General features: G+C 37.9%; 1 long non-coding RNA gene across 2 annotated transcripts; it reads left to right on the top strand.

Annotated features, from left to right (window-relative positions):
• The first annotated feature begins 8,588 nt into the window (after positions 1–8,588).
• LOC121959464 lies at positions 8,589–21,975 on the top strand. 2 transcript variants are annotated; one of them, XR_006106913.1, is made up of 3 exons: positions 8,589–8,642; positions 8,724–8,851; positions 19,497–21,975. It is a non-coding gene; the product is annotated as an uncharacterized LOC121959464 (long non-coding RNA). The 2 variants fall into 2 exon arrangements; XR_006106914.1 differs by lacking the exon at positions 19,497–21,975 and adding an exon at positions 9,764–9,901.
• The last annotated feature ends 224 nt before the right edge of the window (positions 21,976–22,199 follow it).

Here is a 22,199-nt window from a genome sequence, read left to right as displayed (position 1 = left end):
TCAGGTGATTTCCAAGAACATTACCAGTGTTGCATTTCACTGCATTTCAGAAAATATTATTTCTACTATCCTTGATTCTTCAAGGTTCAAAGTTTAATTTATGCAATAAAAAATGACCCTCGGAATTATTCAAATCACCAAATCAAATGTCTATCACTTCCGATCAGCCTTACTGCTGATTACATGACTCAAAATGCCTCTGAAGCATAATGCAAGTCACATCCAATTTGTGAAACCTGCCTTCAGTGGCCCATTATAACCCTCTAATGGCATGCATATATAAAATCCCTCTATCTCTACAGCAAATAAAAAAGCAACTGAGACCAAACCAAATCCATGAATGATTACCCCCAACAATAAGTAAATCCGCAGAACTAAAATTCAATTTTCAGAAATCCCACAGTCCTACTGCTAGACGCCATTCAAAGCTCATGAGGATTTGGACTTAAGGCGACTTAGAGGTGATTTATGCAGTAACCCAAATGGCTGTGCCGGGAAGAAAAGAAAGGCCGGGCCTTCGGAAAGAGAACCTGCCTCTGTGTCATGACTCACTGTAGTTATACTCTGCCTGACAAGGTAGGGTGCCGCCTTGAATCAGATTGCCTGGGAGTGTGCTCCGTTGGGTGTTTCCAGTGCACACACCCCCTTGTGTTGAGCAGTTAGAGCCGACCCTCTCTCACTGCTGGCTAGAGTGAGAAAAAAAGATCAATCTTAAATGTCAAAACCATTTGAGATATCTCTGACATGTTTGTTTAGAACAGTTACGCTTGAATATACCAAAGACAGAGTCACATCCTGCAGTATATCTCAATGGACATGACATCCTGTTTGAAATAAACAGCAATAGATCATGTGTCACTACAGGAATGGAGAAATGTTTTATCATACCCCATTACTTTAAACACTTATGTCGTAATACCTTTTTTTATGGGATAGGAATGTCATATTTTATGCTTCTAAACAACCTGTAGAGTTTTTTTATAGATATATAGATAGATAGATATAGTAGCTGGGGAATGTCTGGTTTACAGAAGGCTAGATTGCATACAAAATGGTATCATCAGCATAGAAAAGAACATTGCAGTGCTCAGTTGGAAATGTTGTTTGGAGTAGATAGCAGGGGGGCTTATATTGATTAAGAATGTCATATTCATGGTTTTGATGGAATACAGACAGAGTCAACAATTACTTGAAGCACGAAACATGACCTAATCATTATAATATTAAACTGAGCCTGCAATCTTTCTTGTTACCTTTACCAGCATGTGACTGTGGCCTGCAGTTAAGATTCAGGATGAAAACCACAACCTCCGATGTCAACATTTTATTCTCAGTGTACCCACCATCTAACTTGACTATCTCCTCCACAAAATATATAATTCTATTATTATTATACAAATTAATATTTATAGGCAAGAGGGGTGGATTTGAAGCAATCAACAACAGTAACACAAGTATGATTTGTGTAAAACTATGAGGAGGCTGCAATTGTATGAAAGAAAAAAAAGAAAGAAGTAATCCACGTAAGAAGGCAGCTCAAGGTAGTGGATTGGTCACAAAACACAGGACTTCTCCCCAGAATCTGGTGAAACCAAGTGAACTTTGAGTCATTATGAGGTACATCATCACCATGTTTCTCTTTTTAAACCTAACCAAAATAAATTTACTTGCAGAAATTTAATCTATGTAACTTATGTTCAGTATGTAACTTTACATTCCATATGCAACATTATTGATAGGGTACAAATGCATGAAGTACCACATCAACCCTTAAATGAGTATATGTGTATCTGAACCACTGACCACAGCAGGATCATCTAATCCAATGTAAAGCTGCTTATTTAACAATATAATGTAATCAGCAGTCAGGAAAAACCTTGGCCAGATGTACAGAGTGCAGCATAATGGTGCTTTTGTTAGACCGCAATATTGTTCACAACAGCACTTGTAGGCATTATTGTACTATGACCAGGCTTGAAGCTTGACGCCCTCTGTGGCTGAAGGACATTATTTTCCTCCAGAAAGACACTTACTTGTGAACTAACCAGTGATTGTAGAACTACGTGAACTGTTTTCCATATAGAGGGATTTTTTTTTTCCTGAGACAAAAATCGCTGTAAAAATTTGTTCAAATACTGCTGTAAAAATAAAAGCACACAGATAGACAGAGAGGCAGACACGGGCAGAGAAAATTCAGTGCGCTCAGTTGATCTTGACAAGCATTCATTTTCATAATAGTGTCCATCAGTAGGTGGTTATTTTACAACTTGGTGTGTCTGTTTTTCCTGTCCAGCACCACCACTGGCATGAACATTACAGAATTAGGAGCTGCAGCTGTTTAATAGAGTGTAAAGCTACAGATTTGGGGGTAATCCAGCATGCATGAAAAATTATGTGGGGTTAAACTGACTCATTTGGAATCAGTAAGGGTTTTGGTGTCAAAAACATATGCTAAATCAGCTGACTAAAGCCTAAGTGATGCAGCATTAAGGCTGTATTTGTTTTAAATATATGTGTTTACATGTATCCTTCGATCTATACCAGACAACTACATGTGTTCACACCTAAACCTCACTGCCTCTAAGGGAAATAGAATTCCTTGTTATCAGTTCAAACTGACATACAGGAAAATTGCCTTGGTGCAGCATACTCATGATTACCAGACAATTATATTATTCGATATCTAACATAAAGTGATGCATTTCAAGGGTAATATGCAATGTTTATGATATTTCTAACACTGAATTTAATGTATCTGAAGTGTTAAATGTTTGATCACACTAACTAAACTCTTAACTCTTGCTGTAAACTCTGTGTGTGTGCGGGTGCGTGTGTTTTTGTGGTTAGAGAGAATGTATTTTAGCGTGAAATCGACATTTTCAAGCAGTACAAAAGTATCAACACAAAGAAATGAAAGAGAAAAAAAAATCAACAGAATGAAAATCCCTATTATTTAGCTCCAAAGAAACTCGGTTTTACAGAGGCAGCTTGTTACATTACGGACATTCATTACGAATTCAATTATTTTCTTTTTTTCTCATTTCCTCAGCACCACTGGAACAAAAGTAGAACACAGCACATTATAGCTCTTTTTCCTCTTTATGATCACACTTTAATACAGAAGATATCAGATCACTGATATGAAAACATACATATATACAACACTAATAAACAAAATTTGCCAACCAGGGTCACTTTTTGGGGTCTTTATTAACAATATAGATTATTTATTTATAACATTAGTGGCTAACAAAGATGAGTGAATATTAGTGCTCACTCTAAATAATGAGTAATGAGAGTAACACTTGGTTAAAGGACCTTTTCCACAGTGATGAACACACGTGATTGCTTTCATAACACAGCGTTATTATCTGTGTCTGCACAGGTGCTTTGTAACACTCCTTCCTCAGCAAGAACAGTAGGAAATCTCAGGCTGATGATGATGATGATGATGATGATGATGATGGCGCCATCTCAGATTTCAGCCACAGGGAAAGGTGGAGGGGATGCATAATAACAAGACAGCAAATGGAAAGGCTTGTCAAGTGGTATTAAAGTGACACTTTCAAAATGTGAATCGCCACATCACCGAGGGGGGTCTTGATGGACGTAATGTCAAAAAATAACTGCATCTCGATTGTAGGCACATCAGTAAAACAGCCAAAAGGTTGCTTTGTTCAAGTGACAGGACAGCAAATGTGCTTCAACACTTCACAAGAAAAAACAACAACAATAACAACAACAACAACAACAAAACAAACAATATAAAACAAAGAAAATGCCACAAGAGGTTAAACTGAATCCTCACTTTGGCTTTGTTCAAGAAACTCAGGACTGACTTTTTTTTATATAAAAGGTATAACATACCCCGCATAAATAAAAGTGCTTTGGCTGTTCATATTTTTGTGCAAAATAAATATGATGAGAGCTGTTTCAGATATCAATCGGAGAGCGGTGAAGTGGAAAGATAATAACGAGAGCGCAATACAATGTGTTTCTCAAGTAGCATTAAAGTGTCACTTTCAGAATGCCAATCATCATCTGATCGCTGAGGGGCCTCGAGAGAGCATGGATGGCTTAACACTACAGCTGCCATGATGAATTTTGTATATCATGTAATCTGTTTGTTCTGTTTTTAGAACACAGTTTAAGCTGTTCTTATGAACCACATTTTAGCCTCCAGTTCATTGCCCTCTTTCCTTAGTGATAATTATTAGCAGTCCAGAGAAGAATGCATAAAATAAAGACAAAAGTAATAGATTTTATAACAATTGCTGCTATTTATACAGAATAGCAGTGATGAGCACCACAGTGTCATGGCACAATTAATAATTAAAGCAAAAAACAAAAGTTAAATACATTAAAACAATTAAAACAATAGGTAATTATTAATTAATAGAGAAAGAAAAAGGTGAGTTTAAATTATCAGTGTAAGCTGAAACTTATACTGAAACTGATGAAGCATCCTTTAAACCTTAACTGTCACCACAATTGTGGCTTTGTAACCTGGCAACAACCAACTTGAACAAACCATTGACTACATCCAAAGATGGCAGAAATCACTACTCTTCAAAGCCAGTGTTTCTCTATCCTTCTAGTATTTCTCCCTTGAGTGATTTAATTTATTTTACACCCATATCACTGATTGTATTATTTTAGTTTTTTTAGTCAATAGCATCATCTCCCCTGGCCCTGACGCCCTCTCATTACTGTGCAGAATCTGGTTTTAAATTTCATTAACAAAGCAAATTGTCAGCCAGCTCACTTTTGCATACAATTTATGGGACCAAAACATCCATCATCAACGATTATTACTGAATGGGCCTTACCAGCACGCTCTCATCCCAACTGGTGCTACTGTGTCAGTGACCTTCCTTGTCTACTTATGCAGTTTTAGGTATCCTGCTGCATCAGGGTGCTGTTACACAAAGAGACTCAAAAACAACTACAATAAGAAAGAATGACACAAAATGACCAAAACCAGATTGAAAAAGACATAAAACAGCAACAAAGAGAAAGCAAAAGACACAAAACGACTACAAGGAGAATACAAGACACAACATGACAACAAAGACATGAGAGACAACCACAAACAGGCACAAGACAACAACAAAGAGTAAGAGAAGACACACAATAACTGCAAAGAGAAAGAAAGACACAAAATGTCTGCAAAGACATGAAAAACAGCCACAAACAAACACAAACACAAACAACGACAAAAAGATGCAACAGCAGCAACAGCAGCTTGAAGATACAAAAAAAAAGACTCAATTCATTACAGGAAGGAAATAATCAACCAAAAAAAGATGCACAGAATGACCACAGAGTCACAGAGCATGACTACAGAAATATGCAAAGCAACCACAAAAAGACACAATAAGATTACACAATAGAGATAAAACAATCACCTCAACAGACACAACACCGAGACACAGAATGACACACAGCAGATGTAAAATAACTACAAAAGGAAGCCAAACAACAATAAATCATGTTTTGCTCCTTTGTAGGAGAGGTAGTGGGGCCTTCTTCATGTCACACATGATCACCCGCTGTAGTAATCACAGTGGCTGAGACACAGAGAGAAAGAGAGAGAGAGAGAGCGCATCAGAGAGACGGCTGTCTGCCTACTGTGGTTTTTGTGGCCGTAAAGTTCTGTTTTGCAATGAAGTGAGTTTTATGATTGATCATTAAATTGTTATTGTCACTGTCATTACTCAAGTATGGAAATACAGAAGAAAATATACATACAATAATTATGGAAAGCACCACATCACTCTTCATAAGGAACTGATGGATACCAATAGCACAATGCAGCGCATGTCTATGGCAAACTCTTATAGACTTGAGGGGATGATGTAGTGTTGGACGTCCATAAAAAACCCATCTGACAGCTGCAGCTGATTTAGAACGCCGCTGCTCGAGTCCTCATAAAACCAAAAATCACATCACTCCAGTTCTGAGGTCTTTACACTGACTTCCTGTGTGTCAAAGATTTCACAATACTACTGCTAGTTTGTAAAACACTGGATGGTCTACAGACAAAATTAGTTTCTGATCTTCCACTATGCTTTGACCCATCCAGACCTCTTAATGAAACATGAAGAAGCAGCACAAACATTTTATCCCTTCTGTTGTTGTTGTTTTGTGTCTCTTTGTCGTTGTGCATCTTTGGGGGGTTTTGTGCATCTTTGGGGCTGTTTTGCCCCTTTTTTGAAGTTGTTTATGTCTCTTTGCAGTTCCTTTGCATCTCTTTCTGGTCTTTTTGTGTGTCTTTGTGATCAGCTTGAGTCTCTTCCTGGTCAGAACGTGTTTATTTGAAAGGCATTTTGCTCGTTAAGTCTATGGAGGGCACCTGACCTGAGGCCCCTGGGCCTGTCCTTGGTGCATTCAGTAGCCCATCCATGTCTTCCATATATCTGGAACAAAGTGTCAGAAAACTGCACGTCTGCAGCAATTCTCAGTTCTATTAAATTAAGGCTGAAAACTTTTCTGTTTGCTGCTGCCATTTATTTAAATCAAATAATTATTAATTTCTTACACTGCTCTGTAGCGTTTTTCTGTATATTTCACTCGTCTTGTTTTAGCTGTTTTTTTCTATTTATCTGGCTAAATGTTCTTCTTTTTTTTCATTGTGTCTCAATATATTTTTTGAATGTTTTATGTAAGACACTTTGAACTAGATTCGTGCGACATAAATACATTTGCCTTGCCTGGCTTAAAATTGAGAAATTCATAAGTCGGGGATCTTTTTGAAAAAGGAAGCAAAAATCAAAGCGGCAAAGACCCAAACTTGTAGTCCCTATAGGTCAAGGTCCAAAACTGATGGATCCTGCATTTCCCATAATGCAACACAAAAGTATCTTCCTTCAGACCCTCTGTGCCTGATAAATGCCTGTCTTTCAATCTTCATGCCTTCAGGCTTTGAAGTCTCTGAGCTCAAGCCAAGATAACTCTGATAAAATTGCCAGGGGTCATTTTCCCAGACTTCACAAAGCTCCTCAAAAACCGCAGAAGACACGGCACATGTTTTCACGGGCTGAGTAGCACTCCCTACGACTAATAAACCTCATGTGTGGAATTCCCTTTTCAATCAGCCTAATATGCATCCTCGCTTCAGAAAGGACCCACTTGTGAGTATAAAATAATAGAGGCAGGCATCCTTGTAGCCTATAGTGGGGTAAGATGCATACCATATAATCAAAATGTCTCAGTTTGATTCTGTCTATATGGGACCTTTGTTGCATGCAATTCCCTTTGCTTCCTACCCAGTTTTCTGCTTATCTCGGCTGTGCACTGTCAAATAAAAGCAGAATCCCACCAACAAAACACCCCAAGAAATCTTGTTAAAATGATAGAAATGTAATAAAGTGCTCGATGTTGTTCTGTTCTGCAGAACTGAGACAGAAATGGGAGTCGTAGTCATCTGCAGGAGAGGAAACCAAAGCCTAAATGACCTTTTCCAGATTATTTTCATACTAAAACGGTATAGGAATATTCCACAGTTGGAAGAAACAGCATGGGACAGCCCAAAACATGAAAACATCAAAGCTGAAATCACTGTCAAAAATTACACCTACGTTAATTGCAACTGGCTTTACTTCGGCAGACAGAAATTCGTGCTGAATCAATTAAATGGGTGCTTCAAAAAGAACTATTTTTTGATTTGGTTTCATGTAGTTGCAGGAAACTCTGTGACATCCATTACTTTTTATCTAAGGTGCTGTTTCTCAGAGCTGTGTCTGCGGGAGCCTTGAGGTTTTATAGGCACACATAACCATGTTGTCAGCATAATAATGAAAATTTATAGTACGTTAGTGAAAATCCAGGCAGGGGCATGTACATTGAGAAAAGGAGAAGCCTAAAACTGAACCTTTCAGGACTATAGGTGTAGTGCAAAACCCCCTGAAGATGTCAATGGTGACATAAGACATTCTTTTGGATAGAGATGAGTGAAACCAGTGTATATCCCTATATCCAACTTCAAAAGTTCTGTTAAATTCAGGTCCCATTTATAGACAAAAAATGACCTGAAAAACTGACAGTCATGCCAACATTGGGCCAGGCTTTCTGTGTTTTGTCTTTGTTTTTGCAATCCTTTGATGATAACGGTGTACAGAAACAGAACAGTGTGCACCATATTAATTACCATTTCCTCCAAGGTCTCAGTGTTTGCCACTATTTCAATTTCTCTAAACAAACTGAACACATTGATTGGGCCTAAAGAGAGGTGAATAAATCTTTCATCTTGGCAGAGTTTATTTGGTTTATTTGATCTTTGTTTTTGTCAGAACGAATGAAAACCTGATGAATATGATAGTTGTGAATGATGAATTTTAAAAAAAGAGACAACTAATACTATCACATCATACCTCGTTATTTATATTGAGGATGAGACAACATAATACAGAAACCTTGAGCAATAAGATGCTTTTTTCTCCTATTCCTAATGTGGCAGGATGATGTCTCATCCCTGCGCCTAATGAGCATGCTGTATTGCCATCAGCTGTGCTAGTAAGCCTATGGCCGCCTGAGCGCGCTCTTTGTAAAGGTGCGGTGTTCATCTTGGCGTCTCATGCTCTTTGGCTCCGAGACTGCCCACTTCCTGTCATCTTGCTTCCGTGTTCTCCGTGCCGGTACAGGTAACATAGCCTTAGCTGCTTTGGTGTCAGCGTTTACCTCGCTGACCTTATCAGTCATTGTTCCTTGTTCTTTTGTTGTAGCCGCGTGTGTCTGTGGACCCCGTGTCAGTGTGCTCGGCCCGCGGCTGGCGTGACATAGCATTCTTTGCTGCCGCCGCTATGCTAGCATGTGCTCTTCACCTCTCCCTCCCCTGACAACTGAATGAAAGGTAAGCCATACGCGATCTGTAGTTTTAGCCATCTTTTATCCTTCGCGTATTGATAGAAGTTTACTTAACAGAGGCTGTACTGGAGTGTGGCTCTGTGGTGGAACCTCTGCTGCTTTGCTGACTTCGCTCTGCTGCCTTGCTCTGACTGACTTTGCTGCTCTGACTGGCTTTGCTGCTCTGACTGACTTTGCTGCTCTGGCTGACTTTGCTGCTCTGGCTGACTTTGCTGCTCTGACTGACTTTGCTGCTCTGACTGACTTTGCTGCTCTGGCTGGCTTTGCTGCTCTGGCTGGCTTTGCTGCTCTGGCTGGCTTTGCTGCTCGGACTGGCTCTGTGCTGCTCCACTTCGCCCCGCTTTGCCTCGCATTGACTAACAGCAGCTTTCTGGGATTATTTCATTGCATGCATTTCTAGTGGCTGTGCTGCATGCGTTTAATTTTGCCTGCTTTGCATTGCTTAGTTTGTTTTACGTTTTCTGTGTTTTTCTTTGATTTAGCCCTGCCTTATTTGGTTTTTGGTTTGCATTGATGTTTGCCTTGCTTTGACATGCTTTTCATTGAGTTTGTTTTCTTTATTTTGCATGTGTTTGGCAGAAGTTTGTTTGCTTTTTGAATTGTTTATTTGTTTCATTTGTTTCCCATGACTTTATTTATTTGCTGATTAGTTTGCATGTTTTGGCTCTGCTTGTGGGGATTTTTGTGAGTATATTTTAAAACTTTTGTCTTTTAATTGTTATCAAAAAAAAATATCAATATCAATTTTAACTCTGTAAACCACATCTCTATTCAGGTGTGTTGCGAACCTGTGTGTCCTTGCTATGAGTAACAGAGTGAACTCTTAATGTCCTGGGGGTGAAATTCCCCCAGGTGGCGTTGTCGGTAACCTTTATTACTCTTTTTCCAATTTGTTTAGGTATAACTCTACAAGCCCCTCGCCACACTAATCATCACCTGTTTGTGACATTTGGATGCTCTCATTATTGCCTGACCAGTTTGTGCTTCCAAGAAGATCCTTAACTATCTTACTGTTACCAAGCCACACCAAACTTCAACCCTGACAGTGTAAGATCATGGGTTTAGGGGGCACTGACAGCATGATGGCATCCTGTTCATCGGAGCATCCAATCAAAAAATGTGTCAATATGTGTTGTTCTGTAGGGCAATTTGATGTTAAATTAGTTGTGGCTGTAGTTTATTTCAAGAATTTTTACAATGCACTGGTTACACAGATGAATCCAGGATACATAAATTAGTCATCAAAAATGGCAAAATAAGTTGTTTGTCCATGCCATCCAGGATTATGTTTGAAAGTTTATTAAGTGTCGTCCCTATCAGCAAAATGACATAATTTCTCTATGCTCTCCAAAACCATCACAAATCAGTTTTATAATGAGTGAATGCTGTGCTTATGGACATTGTTTGGGAAAAGTACAAAGGTTTGGCAACCCAATCGCTAGAAAGAAAAAAAAAAGGATTAAAAAAATGGCATTGTATGTTTGTGCAAACCATAGATTTTCATATTAATAAGTAGCAAATGAAAGCTTTAAATTTCATTTGAGCAATAATGTGGTTAACAGGTGGTTAGGTTTTGGCACAAAAACAATTACTTATTTGGTTAGAAAAAGGCTTATGGCTTATTGGCTTATTTGGTCAGAAAAATATATTTTTATGTAAAAAAAAAAAAAATCATTCTCGGGGCCCAGTCCTGGCTTGAAAAGTAGCACCATCTCTGTAAAATATAACCACTTTTGTGGAGGCTTCTCATGGTTTGCAGAAATAAACAATGGCAACATTTTCTTCTAGCAGCTGGGTTCATGGACCTTCATTGTCATGGTTACAATAACAAAAAACAACAATCTTTTCACGCTGTACATGTTACATACACATGCCTTCAAAACACAGCCATGCACAAACAGGACCTATACTCATGCACTGCATGGAGAGATGTCAGCGTGAGGTGGCTGCTCATGGACAGGTGCCTCACGCAGTTGGGGGTTTGATGCGTTGCTCAAGGGCACGTTGGCAGAGCCCAGGAGGCAAACTGGCACCCCTCCAGTTACCAGTCCATGCTGCATACTTGGTCCGTACAGGAACCACAGCCTTTGGGTTGCCAAGCCAAGTTCTCAAGACAGAGCTTCTGCTGCCCCTCCAAAAAACAAAAACAAAATGGTGACTCACAGTAGAAAACAGGAAATGAACAGCAGTCTCCTGTGTTGAGATCTGATGTTTTACTGCCCCCTCTACACCTTAAAGATGATCATGTACCTTTGCCATACATCACTATTTATTTTTCTCTTTACTTTGTGCCAGGTTTAAAGTGTATTTTTTAGTCAAGCGCAGGTCTGATATTGGCACACTAACAAATAAGCTTCAACAGCAGCATTACTTTCTTACTTTCTTATTAACAAACTGACTTCCCTCTCCCCCTGTTGCAAGTGGTGAGAAATACTGTCACTTCGGTCAGTTGACATTGTCTGTATCACCCTGGCAGACAATCTTCCTCTCATCATGTACTGATTATTGCTCTCAGTTTTAAAGACATGGAGATAAGTTTGACAAAAAACACTCACGTACCGCTTTAAGAGCAATGAGTGCTTAAAAAGAGAGAGAAAGACAGCAGACGATGGTTTTTCAAAATAAGCCACAGAAATAAGCTGCTCTCACATCCTTAATCTCTTTCTGACATTTCTGCAATAACTAATTCATGATACTGGATGACACTTGGAGTTTATCAGCCTTGTATTTATGTGCAGCTTTTCAAAATTCTCTCTTAACAACCCAAGTATTATCATCTCGCTATGAGAAGTGTACATCTCTTGATTTATTGTAATTGTTTTGTTTCCAAAGTGGAGCATCAAAAACAATCAAGCATTAAATGATTAACAAACCCACTGGCAACATGTGGAAAGGAAGTAGATTTGAAAATAGTTGTATAGTGTAATGAAAGAAAGGGAAAAGTGAAAGCTGACAATACTACTGCAAGTCAAATTTAGGGATGCTATAAATAATGACAAACAGAAAAGCTCAATAAGATTTTGCAATCAGAAACATGACCACTGGACAGGCAGTAGGGACTGATGTTAAGAGTCCCGCACGATTAAAATATTATCAGATTTTGGCCAGTAGTTCAGACAAATCATGAATGATTTTATGATGTAGCTGTGCTGCTTTATCTACCACGACGGACAGCAGAGCAGACTCATTTTATCATTAATAAGGAATCCCAGTGACTCAAATTGAGGGTAATAATGTTATATTTAGGGAAGCACTCTAAATTAGTTTTGTTGATAGCTGAATTTGGTGGGTAAAAAACAAGGGGTGGGGGTGGGGGGTGATGGAAATTTTGTCATATTAAAACTAAACATTCTGCCAGTCATGCTGCATAGTTTTACACATTTTAAATGATTGTTTGTTTATTTTATTTTTTCAGATCAGGATGTTTTCAGGCCATTAAATGATCATTATCTGTGGTTATAAGCATCATAGATATGGGTCAGTTAAGGTCTGCTACATCTACCAATAGGTTCAGAGGGTAGTTATCAGGCCATTCCAGCCTGTTCTCATTCCAAGTCGATCAAATACCAATGCTTTCTCATGCCCCTCAGCGTCCAATATTGATGCAAAAGAGGCCTTTAGTGTCTTTATGATATAGTCCAAGCTTTCAACAAACTTCAGTGTAAACCCATCCATGGCAGTATTTGATGCTGAGAGAAACTGATGTAGTATAAAGAGCAAGAAAGTTTGCATGGGACGGAAAGGAAGGGAGGTGGACTTTCAACCAGGGGTGTGCAATTCATGTTCCATGTGAAACTAAAGGTCACTTAAAAAAATAAATGAATAAAAAAAAAAAAAAAAAAAAGGGAGTGGTGATTTTGAAGTCAGTGATTTGATTGATGAGTGGAGTATGAGCATGTATACCTATGTTGCATGTGAAACCAAAAACCATTGTTGACATATTCACGTCACATGGTGTTGCATAACCATTACTGCGACTGTTTTACAACATTAACTGCATGTTGCATTGTGCTTCAGCTGTGGTTAACATAGAAATGCTAAAGGGTACCCTGCACATGGCTATGAAACATTGAGGGCATTGACAAAGTGGGTAGTGTGGGTATTTGACAGACTGGGAATGAATAAGGTTAGCCTATTCAGTGGCCATTAACAGTTTTCCAGTGGCTTAAACTAGTTAAACAAACTGGTTTTGTGCTTTGAAGGCATAAACGGACACTGCTTATTGTCAACACATTCATTTAGTTATTTTGTCTAAACATGAAGATGGCAATTATCTGGCTAGCTCTCAGATCTGCACAGCAAACTAAATATATTCTCTCTCATCTGTTATATATTTGTATTGGCACCTCGCCCATACTACGTATCATAAAATCAAAAATCTCCTGGCTGTGGGTAGTGGTTCGAGCCGTGCACCTCTGCCTCCAGTCTATCCCTTGGCACAGGCACACAGGCAACTCTGTGGTAATTTAATGCTTGCCGCCCAGGCCCTATGATCCTGTGGGAGTGCCTGTGCCCCTGTAAGTGAGGCTGAACACTTTATCCCGTGGCATTAGTCGTCCATGTTTGAGTTAATACCCTAGAGTAGAGCTTCTATCCAGAGGCATTAGTGTCTGACACTCCACAGCTCAGAATGGGGGAGGCTCTCACTTCCCCTTCTTGCACCAACAATCCCCCCTACTCTTCTTGTGTCTCTTTTATCCTTGCACTCAGGATTTTGCACAGAGTTGGCAAACTTAGCTCACATGGGTACTTTTCTCAGATGAAAGATGCATGATAGAGTAGCTTGTATCCAGATGTGCTGCTCTTCACCTCAGAGTTGGGGCAGCACATCAGAAATATTCCAATAACCCTTATCTAAGGCACCTGTCATTTGTTCTGTCAGTCTTTTTTATCAGATATCCAGAGGAAGAGATTGTGCATATGTATCTTTTTAAAATAACTTAGAGTATATTTGAGCTTGTTTATTATTTTTTTTCCTGGTAACACCAATTCATATAATATGCTTGATGTTTTTCCTTTTTTGTCATAAAAATGTTCATTGAGACATCATCAGATTATGGAAAGAGACGGTCTAGCATGTTAACAGTATTTAACGACTTACAACTAATGTTAGCATGCAGACGATTTAAGATGCTATAGCGTTAGGATTTTTATAATCTGCAACATTTTCATGTAAATACATTAGATGTGTGTTTTGTTGCTTTAACTATTGCTGTTTTAATAACCCAACCCCTACCACCAACACACATACTGCTTCAGTCCCTTAGCACACACACACACACACCAACCACGTGCACAAGGAGATTTGAATGCTATGTTCAAAGATTAAAATTGTTTGTGTCATTATGTTAATGAAAGACAAACAATGTCTCCTGTCATTTAAAGCAATTAGAGTAGAAAATCCCTCTACTTTAATCGATTCATTTTGTGTTTCTGCCGAGCATTCCTGGACTTAATAAGTGTTTTATCTTCGTTTAATTTATTCTAACCTTTGAGATTATGAGCTGTTATTTGTACGCATGATTGCAATAATGGGAATGTTGTTGTTGATGCACTGTATTTAAAAAAGAAACCAAAAAACAGCATATGCATACATTATAACCCTGCAATTAAAAGGAAAAGAATCTAAATTTTCTGCCGCCCACAAGGCTGATAGCATTACCGATGTGCAGATAAACTCCCTGACCTGTCATTTCATGTTATCACATTCTTAGCCTGTGCAGTGCATTCACGGCCTTATTCTCATGATAACCTCAGGGCTGACAAAAGCTGTCGCAGTTTGGTATTTCACTTTGTGGAGGGTGAACTGTCTGGAAAGTCCTTTGTGCTAGAAAGAAAAAAATACATTGAACACTGATTACTAGCTAAACTACCAGAAACTAAATTAAGTTTCTGTAATACTGGAATTTTAATGAAAAGCAACTCAGTTAAGTGGTTTATTTTGTATAATTGTCATGTCAGGTAATAGCACATCATCAAAGCTAATAAGGGGGGTGCGCTGACATCCAAACCAAAGGATAATTGCAGGTACTTCGACCAGTGTTGATTCAATGGGATAACAGATACTTGTGAAAGTGGTTTTTAATCAGTCATCAATGTGAATTAAATGGTTTTTTTTTTAAAACTTTTATTTATTTATTTATTTTCTCTTTCTCTTTTGTCCTATAATCCATTCAGTAAAAAGGGGTTTTACGGTATAAGAGTTTGAGAGATTGTCGATTGTGTCATGATCTGGCCTGAGCTCCCTTTGAGGCCTTTTTTTTTCCTTTGTTTAATTATTCCATTTATTTATGTATTTATTTATTTATATTTTTAATGCACACTTATTGTTTCCAGTTACACTTTTTCTTTTTACTCACATCTCTCATTTTTAAGATCACTTCCTGTCCTTGTGTTTTCCTCACAGGTCTGATTGGCTGCCCCTCCCTAATTAGTTTCAGCTGTCCTCCACCAGTCCTGCAGTCAACTCAGCTGTTATCACTTTCCCAATTAAACCTGCCCAGATCCTATTTCTTTCACAATTGACTTCATTTTGGTTTGGAGTTCTGTTGCCTTTTTCGCCATGCCTGTTTGCTTTTACCTGCTTGCTTTTAGGATTGTAAGCCCCCTTTTTGTTATCATACAAAACTTTAAGTTCTGCCTCATTTGTTGCTACCTGCTCTCCAAAATAGTGACAGGTTGAGTTCCTTGACCCCCCAGTAAAACAAATATATGTTGTATGGAGAAAAAAAAAATCACAATGAAATTGGATTTTCCTGATGAAACATCCAACATGCAACTCCAGCAAAACAGACCCTGATTTAAGGGGATTGAGGATTACTTTACATTCTTTTCAAGTCTGTCTGAAAACATTAATCATACTCCCATATGCACATTGAATATTATGGTTCACTGCAAAGAGACCTGCTCTGCATACTGGCTTTGAAGACATCAGTTCAAACTGTAGTAACCAAAAAATGCTTTCAGTTTATATTCATCCAGTTATTTAGGGCCCTGAAACACCCACGTCACCAGAATAAAATATTACCATTGTACATTTCTGCAAACAACAAGTACGCTACAGTTGCATGTTTCATACATATCAACATTTCTAATGTGACATAATACGTGAACTGAGTTTGTCTTTGGGAGGTGAAGGGTAAAGCGGATGATGTCAAGCTGCAGACTGTTCTCGATCCACAAACTCTCCCTGCTCTGCTGTTTTTCTATAAGTATTTGCAGGCCTCCAAATGTGGGTGCTTTTCATCACTGTTTTTGAAGCAAGGAAAGTACAAAAGCAGGTGATGTTTTTATAGAGACAATCTGCTTTTCCAGCAGGGATATTGCTGCCATAACCAGATATTTTGAGCCAAAACCTGTTGAAGTTGTAATGTGCCCATGACAAAATAATGTACAATTGTAACATTTCTGTGGTGCCTGGAAACTCTGAACAACTGAGTTCTATTAATGCATCATTTACTTTATTGCTTTCACCTCACTGGTTTAAAGTGAGCATTACTTTTACCAATCAGATTTTTTAAATATTTTTAATATTAATATTTGAACTAAAATACACACGCACTGAGAATAGCCTTGTATAATATACTGTAGCCTGCTTTGCCTTAGAGAGGACAAAATATGGTCAAACTCCTCATTTTGAAAGTAAAAATGCCAAACACAACTAGAGTGGCAATGAGTATAATAAAGGTGCAGATTGTCATCTTGATTGTCATGAAGTGGCATATTAATGCTAATGTGGAAACAGGGTCAAACACTTAAGACTGAGGGATCACAAGAGCCCTTGGAAGTGGATTTGAGATGTTTTTTTTCTTTTCTTTTTTTTTCCAGCTCCAGCTTTTAAGTTGGCCTATAATGAGTGACACTTAGCTGTACATGGGTCTGGCCACAGACTCACCCTCCTAATTACAAAAAGACGAAGATTTTGTAATACACTTAGTGAGAATTGACCTCTGTCACCCTCACTTATGTGAAATTTAATACTGACCTCAGTTATACAGAGAGGGCGCTAAAAGATAACTAGAAAAAAAAAAAGAACAAGGTGCAAGACTTTAGATGACGAGCTTGATTTTTTACTAAAATTAAAACAAGATTAAAAAAAAAGAAAAACTTAAGGTGAGCTTTATTATGACTTTAATGGTGAAAATTTTCACTTGTCTCCCATTTTATGTGACCTTAAAGGTGTACACGAGGGAAATGTGAATATGATGACAACTGACCTTGGCAACCAGCAGTTGCTCAAGCAACCACAAACAATGTTGTTCCCTTGCAAATGTTTGATGTTAAGTATGTTTTTTGAACATGGGGTGAATCACCTCTACCCAGGCATCAGTGAAAACTTTGAGCAGTTAAAAGCTGTATACAGAAAAATGGCACATTAGCATCTTTCCTACACCTTGTATCTTTTGCCATGTATGCGGTGTCCTAATTAGTATCTGCTCTGATAACTGTAATTTATTTAATTAACCTCTTTTGTGTTTCTGATAAAGATCTTAATGACTAAAACTGCACATTTTAAGTGCTTCACGTCCATTGATCTACTATAGTTTCAATATTAATTAACCGGTTCAAAGTGTGACCTGAACTAAAGCTCTGGCTGTTTTGAGATGACATTTAATCTTATAAATTGTATTTTTCATTGACATTTAGCAGCAGACATATTTTTGTGAATTAAGTTTCAAATTATGTATGAAAAAAACATACATTTGTGTTTGTAACTGTCACAAATTTAGATCTTCATACAGAGAAAAAACAAAAACAGTGACAATTATGAACAACAAGGGAGTGATCTTTTATTTACCATATCATCACAAATTAACACAAAAAAGATCTAGCATGGCCTATGGGGTGTTACAAACTTAGCCTAGTTTTCCAACCATGACACAAATCATTCCAACTATGGTCTTCATTTTATCAATGTCCAGTGTAATGTCCATCCATGCATACAAATCCAACTATCCTATGATAACCATTTCCTCATATAAGCCTTTTTACCAGCAAGGAAAATGTCTTTAGAGATGAGTCAGAAAAATAAACTCTTACTCTCTAGGGATACATGAGATCTGAAAATATCTTGTAAGGCATTATGTATTCCTCTCCAAAAAATCTTTAATGTGAAAGCAGTCCCAGAAAACATGCTAAAGATTTACATCCTATTATCTGAAGTTTCTCAAGCAAACATGGGAGTTCCCATTATAATGGGATTTTTTTAGAGGGTGTAATGAAATACCTTATCAGGCTTTTCAAACTTAAGTCACAGATTTGTGAGCTAGTAGAATAGATTGTAAAAATAATGGTTGGTGCTACTGTGGTGTCATCTATCCTCCTTACCATCTGCCTTATCAAGACTCTGCCTTAATTATCCATATTTCAGTCCCAGAGGTTGCTAATTAGTTAGTGCACTTTATACATCCATATTGTTGTCCATTCTTCCCCATCTATCCCTCCTTCTTTCTCCAACTTTGCTTGAATATATAAAGTTGAGTGTGTTTTAAGACTTAATGACCCTGAAAACATGCATGATATAACTGAGTACCAGCATTTGAGTTATATATGATATCATTCAACTGTATTATCAGTTTACACTGAAATTATTTTTTCCTCAGCTCTGCCCAAGAAGTTCACACACAAATCAGACAATTACAATCAAGAACCATACCCCTAAAAACACACCAGTCATGATCATGGAAAACATCATATAAAATCCTCAGATTCAGATCCTAATTAGCAGCACACTGATTTATATGCTTTGCTGAACAATTGGCCCGTTATATTTTCCACCTTCTTGTTAACATAATGCCACATCTGTAGATATTGATAAAAAATATTGTTTTTTTCTGATAAGAGTTTCTCTTTAAGCAGTTCAAAACGTAACAGCGTTCCTTCTTTCAGTATGTTGCATTGAACAATTATTCCTGTAGCTGTAAAACTTAAATCTAATACTTTTTTTTTTTTTTTTTTTTTATAGGAGTAACAATTAAATCTATTCATTGTATTTTATCTAACAAACTGCTCAGTGAAATGTATTTTTAGAACTCATTTATTGTGCTTATTGCAGGGGGAAAAAACAGTTTGCTTGATTGCCTCATTTGCAGCTGAGCGATGCTTTTTTTGGTGTTACCTCTTAGAATTTGGTTAAAAGTCTGTGGGCAAAATAAATCTACAATTCTTCATAAAGCAGCCTAATACAACACCACCACATCCAATTAATTAATTAGCGTGTTAAGCTTTATTTATGCAGGAGGTCTCACTGAGACTTAGATACAAGAGTATAACCATAAATAGCACAGAATCGAAACATAAAGATGCAGTCTATCAGTTAACACATTCATTGGATGTCTAATTGTTTATACATCAGGTGTTAGAGAGGCCCTGCAATCATGTTTAATACGGCAGATGTATTTGTGTATGTGGTCGGGAGAGAAGATAGATATTTTGAGGGTGAGAATCTGTTTTGGCAATGTACAATCTGTCATACTTTCTTGAAGCTGAACATTACGGATTTTACATGTCACTACATTTTTAGTGGAGCACTCTCTATTCCATTTGTCCGAGTAAATTGACACCGTACATGGTTATGATAGCCTACATTTAATTTATACCACTTCAGTCATGATTTGTTTTTGTTCCCACAGGATCTACCTGTTACTGTGTATGGTTACAGGTCTACAAGCCCATATTTGTCTCCATTCTCCAGAGAGCCAAAAGACAACTCACCAGAGAAAATTTCTGATGAGTTGTTGGAAAAGACGAGAGCAACAACAGAGTTCAGATTGAAAAACTGGCATCACTCACAGCTGGCCGGGGAACAAATCCATACCAGGATGCTTTTCAGCAGAGCAGACTCATTGCAAGTAATTTCAACCTGGTGCTCAAAGTAGCAGGCAGGGCAGTTTCCCCAATGTCTGTGCTGAATGATTGCTGAATGATTTATCAAGTTGCCAGTGGCAGTTCAGTGGGGCATCGCACCTGAGCTGAATGTAAACGGGGAGTCCTCCAGGTTTGGAAAAAGACTGCAGTCATCTGGGATGTTGGGAGTGTCACCTGGTGGTTTGATAGGGGACAATGGGACATTGCAGGTGAAAACTACCTACAGCATGAGAAGCAGAGTTACAGGGTTGGCAGTTACAACCACTGCCTCACAGGCAGGATGATTTGTTATTTTTTACCTGGCCAGTTCCATCTCTCTTACGGTTCAGGCCAGCAACATTTTCAAGTTTGAGTAATATAACCTAGAGGCTATACTTTTGAAGTATCTCCACACGGAGATACACTTAAGGCAAGACATTGTCTGCAAGGTTCTATAATGTATTCAGTGTGTCTTCATTCAACAACACACATAACAAACAACCTTACTGATCTTGCCCTTTTAGTATGAGTCATAGCAATATCTAATGCAAGCCACCAGTTGTTCTAAATTGAACTTGCAACAGTCTCAAATGAACACCATCAAAGTCAAACATTCTTGAAGTTGATGCTTCATGCATAGTGAGGCAACACATCTACTATTATCAACAGTCTTCACTTCTTTTGCTAATGTTTTAACTCTAGGATGATAAGTTATATGTCTAAAGTGTTTTATATCCAGTGCGGGAGTTCACAGAGCTGCAAAACCCAAAGGGCTTATCATGTGGCTCTCCTCATTAAAAAATACACTTCATCTTGCTTATGCAATCACTTTTAAAGTAGCAAAGCAACATGAAGCAGCTCAAACAACTCCCAGTCATTTGACAATTATCCACATTTTCATTCAGTTAGAACACATCTATGTGTGCATTAAGAGCAAGACAAGGATTGTAGTTTTCTCTTTCTCCTTTTTTTTTTTTCAAAGCATTCAAAAACCTTTCATTTTGAAACACAGGAACAATTTAATTGCACCACTCAAATGCGATGTGCTCACTCTGTGAATTTATTTAAAAGTGTATAAAAAGGTGGACCTGGTAGATAATTTACATTCTGGTTCCATTGGGTTCAGCAAATGAAACATCAGGGGAAAAAAAGTAGGAGACAAGGAAAAAAGCAGAATAGTAAGACAGTGTTTGCTGAGTTGCTTTGCAGTAAAGATGTATGCAAATTCAACAAATGGAAGAACTTAAGGGTCATAATTGGATGCCTATTGGGAATGTGACTTAAAAACAAGATTATGTATATAACAAATTGAACTTTTTGTAAAGTTTGGATGTCTGGTAGTTGCTAGGGTGCTTATGGCCTGCCATAGGGTGAATAAAATATTAGCACTGGGCACAGAGGAAGTAATATAGGAGTGTTGTATTATTAGAAATAGAATGCTGAAGTAAAATATTTCATGTATGTATATATGTACACTGCATATATATCGCTGCATATATCTTCAGCTGAAACACAGAAAGCAGAGACGACAGAGATAGAAGGAAAGAATATTTGACCATTTTGGCACCGTGGACAGAGACGCTACTGAGTTAACCCCGGAAGCATATCTGGGCTGGGTTTAATGTTTCAGCACCACGGACAGAGACACAACTGCTTGACCCTGGAAACACAGCTGGACAGGTTTATTGTTTCAGCACCATGGACAGAGACACAACTGCTCAACCCTGGAAACACAGCTGTACTGGGTTTAATGTTTCAGCACCATAGACAGAGACACTACAGGGTTTACACTGGAAGCACAGCCGGGCTGGGTATAATGTTTCAGAGCAATGGGCAGAGGCCTAAAATTAGACTGTTGCAGGGTCTGATACTAGAGTGCTACTGGAATGTGTAATAAAACCAGGAATTGAGTTGTCATTTTAGCATTTCAAGTAATCTCATCTTGAATCGAGTGGGTTTTCTGAATGTCTTTTTTGGCAGGTGCCTGAAATAAGCACTGTAGCTAACATAAGCTTAAGAGATCTTCATGTTTCATTGTAGGAGATCAAATGCATCAGTATATACTCCAGTTGTGAGTTTTGATGCCTTAAGTTTCTTCAAAGTCAGTAGCTAAAAAGTGGCTAGATGAGACTACAGCATGTCAACCAAGCTGTGCTGAACACATTTTTACAGCCTTGTTGTGGTGGTGTAATTCAGTGGTGCCCAACTGGTGACTTGTGAATGTGTAAGGTTTGTTTAAAAAAAAAAAAAAAAAAAAAAAAAAAAGGTGGGCTGTTTGTTCTTTCAATGTGATTTATTTCTTTGTGTTCTTATATTATTAAATGTTACTCACATTTTATGAAATATAATAATATATTGTAATTGATCTCTTGTGTTGCCCTTGTTCTAATGACAAAGGAGTAACCTGGACCAGTTTGGAACAACTAGTGTAGTTTATTTATAGCATAACATTAGCTCTTTATTTTTAGTGATGGTATTTACACTTCAAA

The sequence above is a fragment of the Plectropomus leopardus genome, chromosome 20 (assembly GCF_008729295.1).
Source record: "Plectropomus leopardus isolate mb chromosome 20, YSFRI_Pleo_2.0, whole genome shotgun sequence".
Taxonomy (NCBI): Eukaryota; Metazoa; Chordata; class Actinopteri; order Perciformes; family Serranidae; genus Plectropomus; species Plectropomus leopardus.
This window is presented reverse-complemented; position numbering and strand designations above follow the sequence as displayed.